Raw genomic sequence first — 23,102 nt, forward strand, 5'->3', positions numbered from 1 at the left:
ATTAATGTGCTTAACACACATAAAATTTAACTTACACCCTTAGGTGATATCATTCATTGTTAAGGGTAATAAAAAACTTATTTGTAAATGACTATTTTATGAAGGCTGAAAAATATAATCACTCCCCCTCAAAGAAGCCCAAGTAAACCTGTTCCACTGGTACTTTGTTGAAATTCAAGATCTAATGAAAATACAAGGTACATTTTTGTATTTATCAAGTGTACACATGACAAAAAACTGTTTCTTTTCATCTCCACCCTTTTTTAAACCTTGTTGACATAATCACCTACAAATGCAAACATAGCTGCTCTTTTTCAATCTATTGTCAAATCAGCAGTTTGTGTGACACCCTGAAGTGCCACCGGAATGCTCAGACTCAGTCTTCGCCTCCCTAGGCTATTCCCCTCCTTTCTTCTAAGGCATGGCAGCTTCAGCTCCATCACATCACAGCCCTGTGTCATCCATTCTCTGACAAGAAGAGTACCTGTTAGCTGACCTACTGCTGATCAACAAATTCATGTTTGAAATATTAAACATGAATGGAGCAATGCACCAGTCACATCTATCAGTTAAAACCAGGTAGGCATAACCATGTAAGCCTATCCTATCAAGGAATGTTTTACCAGTACCCTTTGGCTGATTTTTTCTCTTTTTCCCCCCAAACATGAACCCTATACAAGATTTGCAGGTCAAGCAGGGAATCATGCTGGTGACAAGGTAGGTAAGTCTGGTAAACTTTGGAGTTCAGAATCTAACACTAAAGAATCTTCTGTTCCTTTCTTCATCTATCTGTGAAATATTCCTGATGCTGTTAGCTGCTTCGGAAGGGTATTTGTGAAGCAGGCCGGGTGTCATAGCCTTACTTTCTGGAGCACCAGGCAGTGCGTGATCCCAGTGGGCACAACTCTTGCCAAATGCTTTTGATCTCTAGGGAACAATAGATAACCATCCCCTATCCATTTAAAGGAACTGGGCATTAGCCCTTCTCAGAGAAGGACGTGAGAAGGAGTTGCCTTTTAGTGACCTGATCTCAGAGATTTAGACAAGCAGTCGCAGCTCTTCCCAGGGTGGGAAAATGTAATTAAGTTAGTTACTACATAAATGCAAAAGGCTTCTTGTTTTTCATTCATATATAACAGCATCTGTCAAACCAACCCGTATTATTTAAAAAGTTTTGAGACTTACAGTTTGAACTTACTAAATGCATGTAATATGCTTTATACAATTTTCTAAGAATGCTTTTATTTTCCTTTACTGTCAAGGTATCAGATTGGTTCTGGCAAATTCAGGTTCAGACCACGTCCTTGCCTGAAATTTATCTGCTCAAAATGAGCCACAAAAATGAATCTCTTCCAAGTGCCCCATTATAAAGGTACAGATGACATTATATATACTTCCCCTCTAAAAATATACATTGTTTCTAACAAGCAGAAAATTGTCCTGTTGTTGAAATGGCATAAATTTTCCAGCCTTATGACTACCTGCAAGATTACAGTGACATAATCATAGTATGTTGATATTTTCTGAACTCATATTTCCATCAGAAATCCTGTCAAACAAGGAGCAATTCAAAGCAAATGTTGTAATACTGTTGAGTTTTCCAGGACTGAACATATTTCAGTTTCTTTCACACCCAGAAGAGGCCATTGGCTCACCCATAATTGAAATACCAGTGATCCTCATCTGTTTGCCAATCTGCAAACTAAACAGAAGCTTAACCTACTTGCTGTTATGCCAGTCTGCTGGCGTTTTTGCAGCAATGCAAACCGTGATGCGAACTGGCCATGATTCACCCACTGGAAAGAGGTTGAGTCTAACGTCACTTTCTGTTTCTGGCAGCAAAGCAGGCTTTTAATAAGTTTAGCTTCAGGACACACAAGAAAAAAACACAAGAAGGGAAATTCTTTTCTCCCAGCAGTATGTTACTAAAATACAGTATACATATAATAAAAATAGAAATGTGTTTGGCCATCAGTGCACATGACTCAGTGCATTCCTCTCCCAGGTACGTGTGGATCCAACATCCTGAGACTTTGGGACACATATGTGCATTCTGTTCTCCCTCCAGGATGTGTTATCACCCTTTAAAGGGAATAGTTTTCACTCCTAATGATGCCAGACCATTATCATTTTCAGAAAACAAAATAAACAAATTCCTCAGGCCACAGTTCTGGAGATAGTTTTCCAGCGCTGAAGGAAAACGCAGTTGTTTTGAAAGCTGATGGCATGCAAATGTTGCCTTTTTCTACTTCTGAATAATGGCTGTTTCTGAATGCAGCTTTTCACTCAAGCGAGTTCAACTATTTTACACAGATGATAATATTGTTTTGTCATCTCTGTTATCCTGCTATCTATGTGTTACACACACTGTGAACATCCCAACATATTTATTCAGTTTCTTTTATCTGTACTTATGACCAACCTGCTTATCTTTTCAAGCTGTAAAGCGTAAAGCTTTAAAGATTGTTTACTCTCACTATCTTATGTACTTTTAAAAAAAAGAAAAGGGAAGAAGAAAGTAGGAAGTCCAATTTTGAGGGTGCTTGCAAATGTTACACTGAGTGCAAAACCCTGTTCTCCTACAGGCTTCCTCTGTGTGATTTTAGGCAAAGTAGTGGTTACATCTGTGCTTCAGATGTCTGTCTGTAACTTGGCAATTACATTACACTTCAGCTGTGTAAAATGATCTGCATTACAAATTTAAGGATTAGTCTCTACAGAAAAAAATACCAGTTTACGAACATAAATTATAAAAGCAAGGCCAAAATACATCTGAATCAAGGCCTTACTTTTAGATACAGGTAAGTTTTAATGCTGATTGGCAGTACTATGAAACATTGGTCAGCCCACAAACTACTTTGAGACAGAAAAGTAAGCTTCTCCACTTACTGACCACCATTCCATGATCCTTTCGGAGGGTTTTTGAGCTCAAACCTTGCTAAATCAGTCCCACCACAACAAATTTCATTTTAGTTAGATAGATTTCCTGTGTTATAACATTATTAATTACATTTTAAGCTCTAGTGTAGACAGCTCCCTAGATCCAGTAGCTGATCATGCTGGTCAGATGTTGATTGAAACAGCTCAGAGCAGACTGAATCAGCACAGTGCTGAAAGAGAATATTAAAACTGGGAATCTGACTGTAGTTCAGTATACAGCTATGCTAAAATTGGTGGTTAACCTGGTCAATATGGCAAAAGAATATTTACTTGCATAGCCAACATCTAAAAAAGGAATTTTCCAAACCGTTTAAGTCACTGCTGTTTCTAAAACTGCTTTCAATAAATATATGGATTGAGTTGGTCTTTCTTGAGTATAGCCATCCTATTTATATAGAAGTGGGATGAGGTGCTTTGATATATATACAGTGACATAGGCATGTTGCTTTTGAAGTAGCTAATAGATATATTTCAAGAATCTAGTCCTTAGACCAAATCTGCCATTTTTCATTTGTATGTTGTACGTTTACAAGTACTACAGTGGGACAAACCCCTTTCCATGAAAAACAGAGAGAAATAAAAATATCCTGCAGACTGCTGGATAGTTAGCCAACTCTTCTAACACACTCTGAAATGTAAAGATGGCACATTTGAAATTATTTTTCAATATACCCAAATACATCTGCTGTATCCAAATATTCAATCCTTTCATAAAGCAGGAAGTGTTATTATCTTACATTTTCATAATGATAATCATATACATTATAGAAGTTTATAATTTATATACCTTGTAGCCTATATTATATAATTATATTTTATTGTTATCTTATCCAAAGTCAAATTAATATGTATTGGAAAATATTTAAAAATATGTAGTGGATTTAGATTTACTGCTTACCTGGTTTTGACACTTAAATTTTTCCAAAATATCTTAAGTTTCCTAGGAGCTCAACTCACACCTGAAATATAGTAAATGTTATTATTTATCCATTACTGAAAAAAAATTAATAAAGAAAACATTAAAAATTATGTTGCCTAGTTCAAGTCAAAGCTTTAAAAATCACATTTGGTAAGACAAAAGTCCAATCCTTTTAGCAAAATTTGGCATTTCTGTTGTTTTAAAGAGAAAGACATTAATTTTTATTTACTGTCTATAAATATTACGCAAGCTGGAATTAAACTTTCTGAGCTATGCCTGTACTAGTATAAACTATGTTTTCAAATAGACCTAGTCAAAATTTCTTTTACAGGGAAGCAAATTAGACAGGTACAGCACACCAAATGAGCTGAACTTTGTCCTCAAAGAAAATTGGTTTTTCCTTTTCAATTTCATTTCAAAGAGATCTGACAACTGTCGCTTTGAACAAACTTTAACAGCACAATATCCTTTGTGCAAGTTTCCCCCTGTCAGCTTTTCCATTCCAGCAGGAACTTAGAACAAAGTGTATGCTGCCCTTTGAGTTGAGAACTTCATCAGTTGAATGAACACTGGTATAGTACAGTGAAATTGAGGGCATACTCTCTCTGTGAATCTGAACAGTGCACTCTCTCAACAAATACAACTTCTCTATCTTTTACAAGGATAAACTAACCATCCATCCTTCTTCACATTTTCCCTGTTCTCCTGTGTTTACTGAAAATGAAAAGCCTTTTGAAAATCCACCTGCTCAAACCTAGGCAGGGTAGCAAACAGTCGTGGTCGCAAACACATCTCTTTCTTTTTCAGTTTTCATATATAGAATGCATGGAATAAATCTGCACTTATGCATTGTCAACCTTTCTGAAATCTACAGCTGAAAAAGTTCTTTTGCTTTTAATTCTCTTCTTGAGGAAGCCCTTAAGGTCATTTAAAAATAAAAGGGGGGGGGGGGGAATATTTAGAAAATTCAGAAAAGTCCTAGGAGTGATTAAAAATATTCAATTAAAGAGATTAATCACATTCATGTAGTGAAATTGTGTCATTCATACCTGACTAAGACAAACACAGTTGCATATTCTTGGACAACAGCGTTGGCTTTCTCAGGAATGCTTATTTATGACTATGTTTGAGAATGCTGTGTTTTAGCATTCATGCATAGTAGACACATGGTTATCTCTTTAAGTGAAAGATGGGAAGCAATGCTACAATATCTCTTTTGACTCTCTTTCTAGATACTCATCTCACATAACGGCAGCAGGACACTGTTTGAAAAGCTTCATTAGTAAAAAGGAAGCACACAGAGAAACACTGCTATGTGACCGGGTCTTGAGTGGATCTACATTCATGACAGCTGTCCAAGCAAATAAAATATGATAGGACATAACAGTAACTAAGTATGGGTGACTTTTTTAATAAAGGTTTGGGCCCTTGACTGCATCCAGCCCTGTTTTTCAATCACATTTATAAAGCTCATTGGCTCACTAATTTTAATCTCTGGAACAGGTTGCCAAGAGTGGTTGTGGAATCCCCATCCCTGGAGATTTCAAAAGGCATCTGGACATGGTTTTTGGGCATCCTGCTCTAAGAGACCCTTCTTGACCAGGGAGGTTGGGCCAGATGACCTCCAGTGGTCCCTTCAAGCCTCATGCATTCTGTGATTCTGTGAAAAAAACAGGTAAATTTTAACCTGTTTTCCTTTGTTCCATTTGCTGTACAAATCTAAACCTGTTACATTTGCTATTCTTTGCCTTCTATTGCTAGGTGATATTTTTTTCACTTTTTTTTTCTTCTCTACTAACATTTAATTGTTAGTGTCAAACATCCATGTAGGGAAAACTTGAGTGCAGTGTGAGTAAGGTTACCAAAGAAATCCATGCCTAATTTAATTACAGACTTTTGATTATCATATATGCTAAATAGTTAAGAAATCAACTCAAATATTGCATGACCTAACCAGGACATGGAATATAATTTTTTAAAAATTTTTTTTTAAGTTCTAAGAACTCTGATTAACCAATTTAGGCTGTGTACTTGGTTAAGAATCTAAATACCTTAGGATGATGGAAATTCATGTTTATTGATAAGATAAAATTTTTTTAATACAGAAAGCCAAATTAGCAAAAAAGAAGATTCTAGCCAGACTCTAATTGGAACAAAAATTAATAATGGTGGAAAATCTGAAGATCTCGTCACTGTAACTGAATGCATTTTTGACATTGCAGAGTGTATGCCCAGGTGTTCTTAGTCTTGTCATAACTGTCAAACTGAAACATGGAATTTGGTGCACTGTAATGACAAGTTCCTGAAACCCCTGTGTATGCCTGCGTGTGTTATCTGTGTGTATACCTATAGCTATGTATGCATGTTTTTAGGAAAATACTGGGGTTTGTGGCTATGGCTGTCATTGGAAAGAAAGTGTATCTCAAAATCTACATTTTGAAGTTTTACTTGGAGCTGTTCCATCTCAAATTCTCATTGGAAAGAAGTGGTCTTTTCTGTGAGGACCCAATTTCAGTTTCAATTTCCCCCCTAAAGGTTCAGTGACATTTAACTTTGGAATTTTATGCTTTGGTTTACACTACTATTAAACTACCATTCCTGGTAGTTTTGTTTACATTAAATGATACACCTTTGCATTCTAGCAGAAATTTTTGTGAGAGGTAATTAAGTACGCTTGTTATGCAATACTGTCAGTCTCAAAGATTCCAATAGTATAAGTGAAACCTCCTGAATCCTAGTATTTGAAATAACACCACCATTCTATATACTCTAATGTGTGATCATTTCAGATCCCTAACCCATATTTGCATTTAGAGGGACTTATTTGCACATTTCAGAATGAACACCAAAACAGAGAAAAGAGTTTAAAAACAGACAAATGTGAATTTACATAGATATTTCTTCTGACTTGGGGATTCTCTTAGCCTTGGTGGCATGTATAATTTATATATTTTTATATTACATATAGTGTAATTTTTATATTGTATTCACTTTTCAGTAGTCCTCCATTTCCTTGTGCCCTCAGTTCTGTCACCTATTTCACACTTTTCATCTTAAACTGTAAAAGGACATTCCATTGCCCCTAGGACTAAGAATGAAAATCCACCCTGCAGCTGTTCCTTCACTTCTTGATGCCACCTCATTATTTTTTTCATTCTTTTCTGTGGGTCAGAGGTCCCATGATCCACAGGAATGTAGAATTGATGATGCCATACACATTTAGCCTGTGCTAAAGAAATGGACCAGCACGAACATTTTTTAATCTTAAGCTTCTTATATGCATACAGGTCCTTAAAAATGTCCCAATGCATTATAACCATGCAAACATAAACATGCTTGTGCCCTGTAATCTCTGACTGCTTTAAATTCCAAACATCTAATGAAGACTGCAGAACAGCTACAGGAGATTTGAGAAATTACATTGGGAAAAGGTCACAAAAATGACTAAAGAAGAGAGGAAAATAAGAGTGTAGTGCCATTTCAAGCTGGTATAAAAGACGAAAAATTGTTTCTGTTCTTTGTGTGTGCTTTATAGATAGGTTCTATGGAGAAAGGAACGTTGTATCGAGAGAGGGGTATGAGGGGATGGGGCTAGTTTCCTTATTTTTGTTCACGTCCAAGTTCCATTTTTGTACTACATTTATGCAATGGTCATTTATTAGCATTTATACAGCTTGCTGTTTCAAGACATCTTGTGGTCAGTCATTGGATTTAACAAGAGCAGAGCTATTTCGTGCTTTGAATTATTCCATTACATAAACCTAGAGTTTTGTTTGAAATGTGAAACATAGTAGAAAATGCTATCTGAAATGCCATCTAAAATTAACAAAAGCATTCGCTTTATGTTTGTGATGTGCTTAAAGAATGCATTAGATAACAATAAGAGAAGTAACTGAGATACTTCCCTGAAACTGTGCCACTAACAAAATAATAAAAAAAGATATGATTTAAAATAAAACCATACAGTGTTTTCAAATTCATTCCTATCTGTAATTTAATAATAGGTTTCAGTAAGAGACAGGCAATAATAAAGATTCAGAGTGATTTACCTGTTTCACAACCAAAGTAAAAGTATATTCACAGTATAGACAAATCAGGAAGTAATCATAGAATCATAATGATTCTTGTAGCAAAAGAAAGCTCATGTTTAGGATGACCAGCTTCTTTTTATGACAGATCTTCCAGTCCAGTTTGTACAAAACAGACTTACTAAATAACAAAACAGAAAAGAAGTTACTGCGAGAGTACAGTAGAGAAAGATTTGAAAAGACCGCTTTCATGTAAAATCTATTCATTATTTACCGCGTTCAGAACTGTGTCCAAAGAATCTCAGAGCCATGTATCTGAGCAGGATAAAAAATCAACATCAATGTTAGCTTGCCAAAGTGTTTTTTTTTTTTCTAAACAGTCACTTACAACAATATACAAGATAGAAAGAAGATAGGAATTTTAAACTTTAATCAATCACTACATACTGTTGTCCTTTCTCACTACATCTGTTTTATTAGTTAATTTAAAACTCACTGTACAAAACTGACGTGGAATGATATGCTTTGTATGCACCACTTGAGAGAAAGTTTGGATGTAGATACTATTTTACGCTGATGGTCAGATCTTTCCAAAATGCTGAAAGGCCATATCTTCTAAGGCATTTAACCTCTAATTAAACAATTTTTAGTTGGAGTTCTGTGCAGAAATATTTTGGATGATCTGGGCGTCAGTCTTGTTAAGAGTAATGGATTTTTTTTAGTACTCACATGTGTAAGGCCAGATTTTACAATTATTAGGCAACTAGGTATACTGATCAGCTGCCACAAAGATTTTTCAGAACATGGCTATCTTGTTTAGCTACTTCTGAAAATCAGCAGGTTTGGTACCTAAATTACTTCAGAAGCAGCTTTTGTAATTTGTAACTTAAGATTCTGAAAATTTCATCTTAAATATGCCACATGCTGTGTACCTGAAACACTGGCCTGTAAAGCAGCAGTCTATTTATGTGAGAAATTTTGACAGCATTATAGAGAAGGTATAGCATCCAACAGCATTGTCAAATAACAGTTTTATTTTTCAAATATAAAGCATGGATTTTCCAGGAGCTTTTGCTGTATGGACAGCTTTAAACTAAAAGTTTAGAAAGCTCCCAAAGTGTTAAACTCTTGCCGAATTTCAAGACAAGGTAGTTTTTAATGATATATTAACCAGTTTAACTGTATATTTTTTCAATTTTTTCATATTGTGCATGAAATTGTCATTTTCCTTCTTATCAAATCTGGCAACTTTTGATTCATGTGATTTCTTTCCCAGCTGCAAGTGTAGAGCAGCTAAACATAAGACTTAAAATGGAAGTAGTTGCAGCTTTCACAAGGAGCTAAACCAAAGCTAAGGTTTACTGATCATAACACTAGAATAAATTGGATTGAAGGATGAAATTTATCACAAAGACATATCTATTAATGGCTACTATGTACGTCAAAAGCATGAGCGTTTCATTCAAAAACAGAGCAGTGAGTACTTCAGCAGGCTTCCTCTCTAAGAACACATATTCTGTATCCTACAGGATGTCTTCATGGTCCACTGAGCCAGTATATATTTCAGCTGTTAAAAAAATATTTTATGTATTTATTCACCAAAGCAAAACAGACACCAAGAAGTCATTCCAGGCTGTGTTCATTCATATGCTGTTTTATATGGCCTATTATTTATCCAGTAGACTGGAATGGCTCCTTAGAAGCTGTTTTGATTAATCAGGTCATTATGCATTAAAGATATAACCCCTCCTTGATAAAATTCTGTGTTAAAAATCTAAGGGGAATTTACTGCAACTGTAGCTTATTTTAAATTGCTTTTTATGTATAAATTCTATACTCAATGCTGTATGCAGGTAGTTCATATTTAATTCTTATTCTAGAGGCTATGTTTTTGACAAGTGAAGAGTCTGGTACTAAAAATCACGTTGTACATATCTTTAATGCCTTCATTTTGCCTAATATAAATCACGAACAGTTCAGTTGGAAATAACCATGATGTCTGTTGACAATGGATCTATTCCAGCTGCTCCTCTTGTCACAGATGAGAGAAGGATTATTACATGCAAGTTAATTTTATAATAGAAAAGGTACAGAATAGTGTGCTCAAACTAGTCCCACTCTGCACTTAAAATCTGTTTGTACATTTTATGTAGCACTGGTAACTTCTCTCATGTATATTATACATACTTGAGAAATTAGCAGGTGAGACTAAGATTAAATCTGCATATCTGCATAGGTGGAAAACATTAACTCCATTCCTCTGAATACCTGAAAGCAATCAAGTTTCTGCATTTTAAACTGTAGCACCTTCCTACTCCAATATACATTAGCCATGGGATGCCTTCTGTAACTCCCAGTACATCATTGTTTCTCTTTCAGTTTTGTTCCCACTGAATGTTTGCAACTTAAATAAATATACTTCTACATATGCATGAATAGCCCTTTTAATTTGGTAAAATATTCTCCCTCATGTAGCAAACCTTACCAAAATATTTTGAAACAAACAACATTCCTTTTTAAAACAGGTTTTTAAGCAAAACAAAGCAAAACTAGAAACAGTGACATACTCTTAATGATATACTCATGAATAGCAACATTCTGTAATGCAAGAAATAGAGTATCTAATAAGTTTATGTTTATAATGAAATGCCATTTCAAGGTGAACAGAGTGATTATCTAAATAAATGTCACTGTGAGGTTTTTACTCTCCGAAAGCACTGCACAATGAAAGGGTCTAGCCTTTGATTACATAAATGTCCAAGGCAAAGCACCCACCAACTCGAAAAAACAATCCATAAGATCAAAATGAAAGAGAAAAGCTTTGTGCTAAGATTGTTTGGGGTTGGTTGTTGGGTTTTTTTTGGGGGGGGGGGGGGGTGGTGGTGATGTCAGTGTAGTTGCTTAATTTTCCATTCCCCACATTCTTCTTTTGTTCCAGACAATTTCAGATCCTGCTCTGAGAGGGTGTTTTTTCCTTCCTCATGTGCAAAACTAAAGCTTTGAGCACTCAGTTGCTATGGAAACAAAAAGGACAGAAACAGTTTATGTATTTCGAAAGCTGTCAGCCTATATGCTGTGGATTTTGATAACTAAACCTAAACACGAACCATCCTTTTTTAAAGCCATTGTGACATTTATCACTGTGCATGACTGTTGCTAAGGAAAATAAGGCACCTATTTTGTTCAGCTTATTCCCATCAGTTTTATAAATAGTTGGGATTTCAGAACTAATTTTTGTTCTTAATCAGTGTTTAGAAAACCAGAATGGAAATAAACATCCAGTGATCTGGCAAACATTTCAGTTTTCTCCATGGTTAAAATAAAGCCAATTGCCGCACAGCCATTCAAAGACAGACACGTTGATGAAAAACATCTTTTATGTATTATATTTAATACCTGCAAATATATACTTAGCGACCTAAGAAAATTATATGAAGAACGAAAAAATGCTGTCTTTTCTGCAAAATACAGTAACAAAATAATTTCTATGTGTTTTTCTAAGCCTTAAAAGGTGGAGTTGATACTACACAAAATCTGGGTATTTTCCAAACTGAAAGAGCCTTCTTTGAGTAATCAGTTTTACTAGACATTAACACTGTCCATTCTACTGTTGTTCCTCAGGACATTCTGGTGGTCCCCAAATTAAGGTTCCCATAGCAAAGCCTTTTATCAGAATTTAATGATCCAGTTAAATGAATCAAGAAAGTTACACAAGAATACCAACTTTCTGTCTTAGTAGTGCACCATGATGAAGGCCTGTAACTAGTACAAAACTCATCTTCCTGGATGTATCACAGATCAGCTCAGTTTGGAAAACAAGGTAAAAGATCGTCAATCAAAAAGGACTTTTTGCGCAGGGAGGAGAGGAGAATAAAATTGTGTCAGAATATTTTTTAATTTGTGCGCTTAGTACTAAACTTCAGCTTTCTCTTTTCCACTGACAGTTTCTGATATCACAAACAAACCTGTGATTTTTAAAGATAATAATTGAAGTTATTTAATAGTGATAGCTGTTCTTCAAAATCAGATCTTCTGAAACCATTGCTCACATGGTCCCTTGCAATGCATCAAAACTACATGAAAATAAATGTTTTACAATACAAGCAGAGATGTCAGAATTGCTTATAATACAATTTCATCTGCTTTGCCATTTAGAAGGAAAACAGAGCTATAGAGAGGATTAAAATGAACAATTTTTGCTTTTTAATTTTCCTAGTAGTGAGATTTATATAATATCTATTCATGTAGCCAGGTAACTGATTTCTCAAATTTAAGTCTGTTCAGACCTGGAAACTTGTTCTGAATGTAAATAAAAATGTTTATTGAACTATACAGCATTGTCCTTTATGTGTTACTGTAAAGCAAAAAGGCAGTATTCTGTGATAGTCTAAATTATTTGATAGTCTAAATCATCAGACATCATTGACAGACTTAATAATTTTTGAAGATATTTCATTTTGAGTTGAACAGGTACAAATTTCAGACAGAACTCATTGCTTGTAAAAACCTCATCCTGAATACCTTGTTTGTGCAGATGGTAGAATGCCAACTTAGCAATCTGCTTTATTATAATGAGGGGGGGTCGTGAGGGTTGTTGCATGTTTTTTCAAATACTATTAGTACACGATAGAAAAACTTTCCGATGGATGAAAATTATTGGAACACCATCACACACTAGTTCATGGGTTGCTTTGCAATTAATCCACAATACCTTCAGTCAGGAGACTTGGACTGAAGTCCTGGTTGTATTGGAGTAAATTAAATGAATTGAACTTTGATCAACTTAGATGAGACCAGAATTGTATCCACAAGCTCAGCCATTGGCTCAGTAACATATTTTCTGCATGACCTTAAGTAAATGAAAATCACTATTTGTTCAACAGGAAAAATAATTACTCTTCCCTACTCCCCCACCCGTTTGCCCAGAGTCAAAGAGACATCTTCAAGGTCATATTTGTTAATGACTTTTAAACTATTGAGCATTTATATATAATCACAAATAGAAACTACAAACAATTATGAGATTCTCAGAGGAAGGTGGTTTGTTTCTACAGACTTCAGTAGAAATAGGATACAGACTTCAGTATACTTTAAAATATGTGTCATAAAAAAGACAATTCAATCAAATGGTGCTTAGACTTTTGGGTCCCAATTAAAATGAAGAAAAAATCCTCAGACTATAACCCATATTCTAATAAAAGAGAGTACACTAGGTGTACAGAAAGGGAAGCAAAATCTAGCTATACATATTAATTGCTCCCTCAGTAACCCTGAGTTTGTCCCATGTATTTCAGACCTGAGTCAAGACAGTGTTACTAAAGCTCTGTGAGAAATAGAGTATCCTGAAGAGAACAAGGGATGAGACAGCTGAGTTCTTAAATTATTTTTAAGGACTGATAGAGCTAATAGCTAGATTAATTTAACAAAACCAAGTGAACAAAGAAATAGAAAGTGAGCTGTCTCTCAAAATCAGATTTATCATAAAGAATATCCTTATCATTCTGTTCCAGTCCTACCAATAATCAGGAGGGAGTGAAAACAAAAACCAATCAGGGCACTGTGGTGTGTTACTCACAAGCTCATAACTGGCAGTAAAATTGAAAGGACTATGTCTGCTGTGGTGAATAATTTCTACACTGAGGCCCAGAACAGACAAGTCACGTCATTTGTAACATCTGCCTCAAAAAAACTGAGCCAAAATAAGCTAGTTAGAAAGTTACATGTCTTCCTTTTATTCCAAGAAACTTGGCTTAAAAAAACCTACAGGGGATTCTATATTTTGAGAGATTTTTCTAAAACAGATAAAATGTATGAACGAGACCATAAAATGATATCTGTGCATCTAATCTTATTTTAGAAAAATGTAGTCATGAGGTATTATAGAATGTCACATATATGTACATGCATACATATGTACATATATAGGTGCTTACTGGAAACTATGCCCTTGATTTAATGGTAGTTGATTACTTTTATTAAACACTCTAAAAACACCATGTAGAAATCTGTAAAATTTTAAAAAACAAATTATAATTCAAGTGTAGCCTAAAGAAAAAGGCTCAGGTAGGCTCAAAATTTGCATTATCAGATAAGATATATAGCAGGAGCTCCTTCCTCCCCTTTCAGATAAGGGCATGAACCTGTTGGAGCAGGTCCAGAGGAGGCCACAAAGATGATCAGAGGGCTGGAGCACCTCCCTTGTGAGAACAGGCTGAGAGAGTTGGGCTTGTTCAGCCTGGAGAAGAGAAGGCTCCAGGGACACCTTATAGCAGCCTTCCAGTACCTAAAGGGGCCTACAGGAAAGATGGGGAGGGACTTTTTAGCAGCACCTGTTGCAACGGGACAAGGGGTAATGGCTTTAAACTGAAAGCGTTTTTTTTTAAGTTAGATGTAAGGAAGAAGTTCTTTGCTGTGAGGGTGGTGAGGCACTGGAACAGGTTGCCCAGAGAGGCTGTGGATGCCCCATCCCTGGAAGTGTTCCAGGCCAGGTTGGATGGGGCTTTGAGCAACCTGGTCTAATGAAAGATGTCCCTGCCAACAGCAGCGGGTTGGACTAGATGATCTTTGAAAGTCCCTTCCAACCCAAACCATTCTATGATTCCATGATTCTATGGTTATGCTGTTTTTGCAAAACTAAACAAATTATTTCCTTCCTCCCTTCTTCATTCCCTCAGTCGTCAATTCCTTCCTTCTTCCTTTCCTTCTTCCTTCCTGTTGGGTGTCTCCGATACATGTGAACTAAACCCTCAGAAAACTTTGACGTCTCCTCACACAACCTTTTTCCATTATTACAGGTGAGTTTCTGGAAGGAAGAAGTGATAAGCCATAATTTCCTTTTGTGCAAACAATGTCATCACAGTCAGATCCATCGTTTGATCCAAGCTTTAGGAAAAAGACAAATTGCTAACCTGCCCTTAAGAAGTAAGCTACTTTAGGCACATGGTACCTATTATATGTCTTGATCAGCACTGACTGCTGCAGCTTTTATGTCACCTGGTATATTTTTCTTGTTACACCATAAGTTAGACTATATAAATTTGATGTTGAGCCAGTCCTATTGTAATTTGACATGTTTATTGTATAACTAAAACTGACAGATTGAAAACAGAGTTTTGTATTTTCAGTCCTAAAGAATCGTGTTTTAATTTAGTAAGATGTCATTTTTTCCAAAAGCCATATACAGTTATATACCCACAAAGAATTTGAAAAAAAATAGTTGTTTCTAAAATAGTAAGAAACAGTTGGCCCAGCCTGCAAGTTGAAGTTAGTCTACGAATCTTTCCCTCTTATTCTGCTGCACACTTACCAAGGGGTCAAGCATATTACTGACATCTGCACATGGTGTTGATGACTTTAATGATGTTTATGTTGCAGGGGTATTTAGACCTTTTGTCTGAAATTTGCAATCCAGAGAGACAAATCATCTGGCTTGAATTCTTCTACAGTGGTGTCTCAGGAATTGTTTACAGGGTAGGAGAACCGCTGCAGCAGCAGCAGCTGCTGTTTGGTCCCCATTGTGATCACCCTATAAGAAAAGTGAGAGGTCACTGTCAGAGGCATAATACAGGAGTGATGCGACCCTTGGTCTAAACCACTTCTACCTTTCTTTCATCTTATGTAGTGTAATTCATTAAACTATTTCAATTCTAAGCAAAGCAATAAAACTTCCACAGCGCTTCAACTCTAGGCTTCATCTACCATGTTTACTAAAACTCACCACCACCACCTGCAGTTTCATACAGCTGTGCCATGCAGCAGCTGAACAGTCTTCTGCAGGTAAATGTATTTTACATTGTGAAAGGCCAGCAAATCCAGCTGATGGAAGAGCAGTGAGCTATAGGCTGATGACCTAACCTGTATGAGATATCAAAAGATACAGAAATTAATACAAAAGGCTTTTTCCCCTTATATATGCCAATTTCGAGGCTTTATGTAATAGTAAATGATATAGAGCCCTTCTCTCATCCACTCTCAACATACAAGCCACGTGCTATCTCAGGTATTCGGTTCTTATCTGACAGAACAATGTAGTCTTACATATTAAGAACTACATAAGCAGCAAATAACAATATGGAGAAGTATAAAGGTATTTGCTGATGTTAGTAACGCTTCTGAGATTCCACTGTCCGCAATACCACTGTAGGATCAAGTAATGGCTGATACTGAAGTGGTGCATACATGAGTATATTTGTATTTCAGGAAAAACTCATTGATTTGCTACCCTTTGACAGCAGTACATTAAGTACCTTCCTTGTAAGGTAGTGCTTCTGTATCTTCCTTTGGGGTTGTAAATGTTGTCATTCTTGGGCTGATATCTACCATAATATCATTTATTCGCAGAAGTGGTGATATGCTCATAAGCACCAGAGAATACTCAAAGGAGAGAGGCCAGGTGTGTATCTACATTCTCTGAAATGGGATTTATACGAACCAAGCATAGGAAGAGTTTAGTTTAGTACAAGATATTGTGAGCTGAGTTCTACTCTGTCAAGCCAACAACTGATAATATAGAGGGGAAATATATGGGAGTCAACAGAATCAGTGAGCTTAAATCCCACTCTGCAGGGAGCATAAGATATCTTGCACAAGTATAGATCAACAAAATACATTTTCTTCTCTATATATAATTTATATGCATTTAGTTTTGTCCCTGCTTTTTCCATTTACTTAAGCATTTCTTCTCCCTCCATGTTGATTACACAATCAAAGTATTTATAAAAAGGAGCCATGATTCCTATGGGGCAAACAAAGGAAATTATTTTAGTCTCCTTCAGTATTAAACGGCTGTAAGATACTTGCTTTGAGCATTCTATTGTCATTTATTCCAAATTCCCTTCTTACATGCGAAGAGCCATGTTTCCCTTTTTATATGTGAAGAACCATGACATTCCACATGAAGTTTCACTACATTGAATATTATCTTAAACACCTTTCTGGAATGCAAGTAGCTAACAAATAAGCTCCATGTCATTCGAAAGTTCACTTTTCCTGTATTCACATGAAATCCATTTGAATTTGCCCTACTGCCTCAAGGTCATGATTTATTAATGCTCTCCAAACAGGTATTTTTAGAGACAAATAAATATACATTTTTGGTGCAGCTTTGCCTGAAGTTCATTAGTTTACAAGAATAAGTATAATTACTTTTACTAATTAATTTCTGAAATTTAACTTATTTGTCCTGAATATATCCTTTCCTTGGATGAGTAACTACACTAGCACTTTAATAAATGTAAATGAAGTGTGAACAAATGTTTTCCTTTTAATCATCTAGTTGCGTGAAGGAATATGCAAATACTATGACTGCATTGTAAGTGTTTGCCAAAGTTATTGTTTTACAAATCTGTAATGCTTTTAGGCTGACTTGATTGCTACTGTTCTTTCAAGTCAGTAAGTTCTTGGCTAGAGCCAGCATCTTGTCAGGGTGATGATGTAAACCAAACTCAAGGATCCTGTACTAGATGGGCAGCTAGGCTGAAAAGGCTTCTCAAATAATTCCAAAGGGCGTTCTCAGTAAAAGGAAAACACATTTTGCATTATTTTTCTCCTTCTATTTACCTTCTGCTTACAGTATTTTAAGTATAATCCTGGCTTGTTTATTCAGTGCAGACTACATGACAGTTAAATACTACAGTAGTAGTTCTCACGTCATTGCATGAAAACTTAAATAATCATGTAGTGCCAATGACTTTACACATCAGCCCTAGTTGTAGTGCCTCCAGGTAGAATTTCTGGTTTACTGGCACCCAGTGCAAGACATTCAACAAAATCAGGCTTTTAAGTGTATGTAATTGCTTGAGTTACTGAGGGCCAAGGCAAAGGGGAACCTGCCTGAACTCAACCTTCAGACACATACGCCTGAACTGTTGTCAAGAATAACCTTGTTTAGGATTTCCTGTACTCCTGAGTAGCAGTAGGTACTTCCTATTTAATCTGGAAATCTTCCCCATAAACCCAAAATCATCACGTCTGAACAATGATTCATTGCCAGCTAGACTCAGAAAGGGTTGTGCAGACTACATAAAAGGACATCCAGCTATCAGCAGTGTCTAACTGCTTAAGAGAGAATGTAGTTTTGTACCTTTTGACCAGAAAATGAATTTAGACAGTTGTAACACAGTTAACTGGATGCATCAAAAAGTTTTTGAGCTGAACTCTTCAGCCAGTCGTTCATATCTAAATACGTTTGAGCTTCACAAGTTAATTCCCAGTGTGCACAGATCCATTCAGATGCCCAACACTCATGATGGTCTCAGACCATGGGCAGCACTGAGTTCAGGAACTACAAAATTCATGAGAATTTTCTTTTCATTATGGTAACTTTGGTTCTAAATTCCTTTTACAGATTTTTCTGAGCTGCTGCTTCTTCTCTTGGTCATTCTAAGCCTTTTTTACAAAGTTTCTCTCTAGAGTGAGGGTATTCACTTACACTGCAGTACAATTACTCCAAGAACTACATAAACAATTTCCATCGCACCAGTTATTTCCACAAAACTTGTACACATTATTACAACGTGGATAAAAGGACAGCAACTTGTACAGGATTTGGATTAAAGGTTTGGGGCAAAAGACTCATTTTTCACATGTTTAGGAGCACTGTTTTACGCACTTCATGAAAAAAACATTTTGGGTTTTAAAACCTGCTGGGAAGTGACAGAAATACTTAAAAAACAGTAAGATTTAATTTCATTAACTCAAACCTCTGAAGATGTATGAAATCTGTTTTTAACATGTCAAAATGTGGTTTGACCGCTATTTTTTGCTGCAAACGCCTACACAGCTGCAGACTTCTGTGCCTCTGTTGGAATTAATGGGATTCTAATGCAACTAAACAGGATTAGAGGAGAATATTTGAGAGAAAAAAAATAGTCTCATATTCATGAATTTTTTTTCTTGTTTTTAGTTCCAAGCAAAATGAGGATTGCGGATATTCACTAAATTAATTCTCTTTATATTAGGGTTTAATTAATCCAGAATGACAGTTGAGTCCGCTTTCCTAATGTACCATTGTAAATCATCTGCAAAGCTTCAGTTAACTTGAATTTAGACGCATTTATGCACTGCAAAAATGAAAACATTAATCCAGAATTATCACTATGGAATAAATGTAATTCTATTACACTTCATGCCAAAAGCCTCTATGTGCAAGCCTTTAAAAATTGAAGGCTAATTTTTAAATCAATCCTTCTAAGTGTGAAATAATGCCATATTTTACCTTCACAGAAAAAAGATACTATAAATTATGTAGAATTTTATTAATGATTAATATCCTGATTTTGGTTACTTCTGATGTATTAAGTGGTATATTCATCTTGTAGGCTCTGTCCATTTTTTACAAGCTTAATTATCCAAAAGAACAATAATAATTGCAATCATGGTTGTGGTTTTGGTCAGCCAATGAGCTGCAGCTGATCCTGATTTCCTTTGAATTTCTTTGAAATTCAACAGCTGAATTGTTTAGAAGAAAAGTTTTCTGAATGTGGATTATTTACAAATTGCTCAGAATGTATTATTCATTATGTACAGTTCACAAACTGAATTATATCATATTGTTTGTATACCTTGAGCATATGAACCATTTCAGAGTGGAGAAAAATGAACAGTAAAAGGGGATGCATTTTGTCAGCAAATATTCAAGCAAACATTTATACTAATTTTTGTGAAGTTTGTGATGTTCTGGTCCTCTGCACAAATTCTCCATAGCATCAGTGTTCTCTCAGACAATAAATACTGTGGTTCAGCATTACAGTCAGATCAAATTCTCCTTTATTTAAGAATTAATTTTAGTATTTACTGAGCTCTGCTGTCCAGTAATAAAGGCCTGACATTTTAAGCACTCCCTGCTAACCTTGAGCATTTCTGCTGCTCTTTAACAGGAGAGGTTGCATTGTGCTATTTTGCTTTTGTTTTTCTTTAAATATTATATACTTCTAGCACAAGACCATCCAAAACATGATACCAGCTGCAGTTTTCACCTCTCTGTTCACCCCTTGTCTCAGAAACTCTTCTTCCAATGTGTGGGTGATCACTCTCTTCAAGGTCAGCTCCTTACAGAACTACAACAGCTCCTTGAGCAGTTATTATAAACTAATTGTTATACAATTATTAAACTTTAATAAACACATTTGGCAGAAAGTTTTTGCAAAGTTTTGCTTGGTAAAGGCCTACAGACAGTCTTTGTGGGGACCATGGCAATGGGCAAATAAATGTTTGGAGATAAAAGCTGAGCCTTGGCCTGGTAGAGATGGACGTAAGGAAGTAATTCTGTCTTCTGCTACAAAAATTTTCTGCAGGAAACCGTTCCCAGTGAGAGGTGTGAGATAATGAATTATTGAATTAAAGGGGATTTTCTATATGCAAAAGCATCTTCAGACCCAGTTGGACAACACATTGAATTCAGGCCAGCACTCCAGTTTTTAAATGAAGACTTTTATTTAACCATTGTCCAAGGTAGTAAGACATGATTTTGATTTATTTGTAGATAAAGGAAAAGACCACTTTACAGGCCGCGAATAGGCACAAAATGTTCCTGTCTAAACACTGAAAATCAAAGTAGATGCATAATTCCAATTATTATTGTTACTGGGGACCAGCCTTATCAATCAGTAATATTACTGCGGTTGGGAAGAATGAAAAGCAATCCAGAATAGCAGTCTTAGGGTATTCTATCTCTATGAGAATATGGAACAGGGTTAATAATAAACCAAGGGGTTTCATGCATATACTGCACAAATAAAATTTCTGTCCTTTACTGATCAAGATAAATATAGAAAAAGTAGCCAACAAAAAATGAAGTGTTAAGTATGAACTTAGAGCAGACTGTTTCCTTCTTGAGTGTTTTTCTGCAGGAAAAGTATTTCAGGGTTGTGTTTGTGTGCAGAACGCATGACCTGCAGAGAGTGAAATTTTCTATCAAAGATCTCTTCTGTTGAACCTAAAAGTAATAGGAAACAGGCACCAGTTTGTATTAGAAAGACAGAACAAAATTTCATTACAAAACAAACCACTCCAGTTGCTGGAGATTAATGGGGTGCTTTTTCCCTGGCTTGCTGTGTCTTGTACAATATATATCTCTGCATGCTTATTAAGGAGGGATGAGGGACTAAATGCACAGAGAGAGTGCATTGCACTGCTTAAACTTGCTCATCACTGCCTTGCTGAACAGAGTTATGACATTATGGTATGTCAGGAGCAAAGCTTAAATCTGTGGTCATTTAAGTCACTGTCAAGGTTTTAAAATGTGATTCAGCAAAAGCAGTTAAACAACTTGCCAAAAATGTAAGATAGAACATCCTGTACCATTTCTTTCCATGCTCAGGAGACTCCTGGAAAAAGAAGCTGCTTTCCATCATGAAGCATAAAATAGACAACTTTAAGTGAGTGAAAAATAAGTCATTTTCAATATAATGTGCTCAAAATGATCCCTAGTGAGACAAGGTATTATTTATCCTAATGAGATTTTTAGAGATATGATATTTCTCTTTTAAAACTGTGTTAAGATACTCTTTATCACCTGCATTCCTCATTTACTAGTTCTGCTGCCCCTATTTTTATCAGACTCTATTTTCTATAGATAGGAGGAATTAAGGCTATTTCCTTCTTATTAAACTTTCTCAATAAAGCTTATGCACAAGGTCAGATTCCAAGGTCAGATGCTTATTTCTCTCTGTTTTTTCCTGTTTCTTCAATGTAGATCCATACAACAGTGATAAGAGCATGTGGGTGAGAGGGCTTATGCTTGCCAGGTCCCGTGACCTGCTTTTTTCCAACCATACTGTTGTCTAATAGACAAGCCATATTTCAAGCTCAAAGCATTCATGGTGAATTTAGGAATAGCAGACCCAAGCTGGTAGCGTGCCGCAGAGCAGCATGCAGAACAGCAGCAGAGCACATTGGTGGACTAGTTTGCACTTTTTCATTACTGCCTGTCTCCTATTTGTCTGGACTGTATGAAAGTAAATTTGGATGTTTTTAAGGATCCCAAATATACCAGAGTGCTCTTATACAGGTTGTCATATGATCAGTTAAATCCTATGGCTGGCTGTATTTTCAGGCAACCACTGTACAGTAGACACAGTGAAGGATAAGGAAGCCACTGAGAAAAAACAAAGAAATAGCATTTTAATTTTTGTCTCTAATAACTTTGTTACTTTCATGTAGGTCACAAGCAGAAACCTGACATTTCACAAAAGGTTTTCTAAGAAATTTAAAACAACGTAAAAAGGCATTTGTAAAAGAAAAATAGTTGCTCAGAACTAAAAATAAATAATAAAATATACATTCAGCATTAAAAATATACTTTTCCAGGTTATCAAAGGTTCTTAAATTTTCATTAAAATATTATATGTGGAAAGTTAGCATCACTCGATCATGATTTAATTTTGTTGTATCCTCTTACAGATGGTGGCCCATATATACTTCTCAGTGTACTTCATGGATAAAAGCTGTTATGACAAACATTCCATAAAAATAGCGATTTTAATTTGCTCTTATTAAACAATGTACATTAATCTATTAGCTCTTTACAGGTAGAACCTCAAAGCATATATATATATATATATATATATATGTATATCAGTTAATTCTCAAAAATGCCTTTAAATGGGAAATAAAAATGATTGCAATGGTTTGCAAGTGACTATAACCGGTATTACAAAGCACTGGAAGCAAGGACATGGTAAGAATATAGTATAAAAAAGCCACGATATTCTCTGACCACATGCTTTTATTCCCTTCGATGGAGACTGTGTGCTGCTCTGAAATGCACAAGCATCCTCTGCAGCTTCCAAAAATGCTTAGTAGCACTCTGATTACAATCAAAAGGTTTTCTTGTTAGCATCCCTGTTGGCAATATTCACCAGAAACAGAATGTCACAGATCAAATATTTATCACCGATGTTCAAAGCTAATACAAAACTCCTGCTCTTCTTGACAGAACCAATCAGGCTCAGTACGTGATCCTTTGACTCTAAAGACAAAAAGGATTTGGGAGGAATAACTGGATTTTCTGCAGAATCTTCAAGAAATTTGAAATAATCAGTTCATTTTGCCTGTCTTGACCCTGTCTGAATGTGACAGTTCGGAAGGGTTGACGTCCTCAGTGGACACCGAGATTTAAACTGCCTTTGTCTGCTGCATGAATACATCTATTTGTGGGGAAATGACACCATTCTACTTGGCCTGGTTTCCAAACACGTCCCAGCAGCTTCAGCTTT

Source organism: Haliaeetus albicilla, chromosome 5 (assembly GCF_947461875.1).
Source record: "Haliaeetus albicilla chromosome 5, bHalAlb1.1, whole genome shotgun sequence".
Taxonomy (NCBI): Eukaryota; Metazoa; Chordata; class Aves; order Accipitriformes; family Accipitridae; genus Haliaeetus; species Haliaeetus albicilla.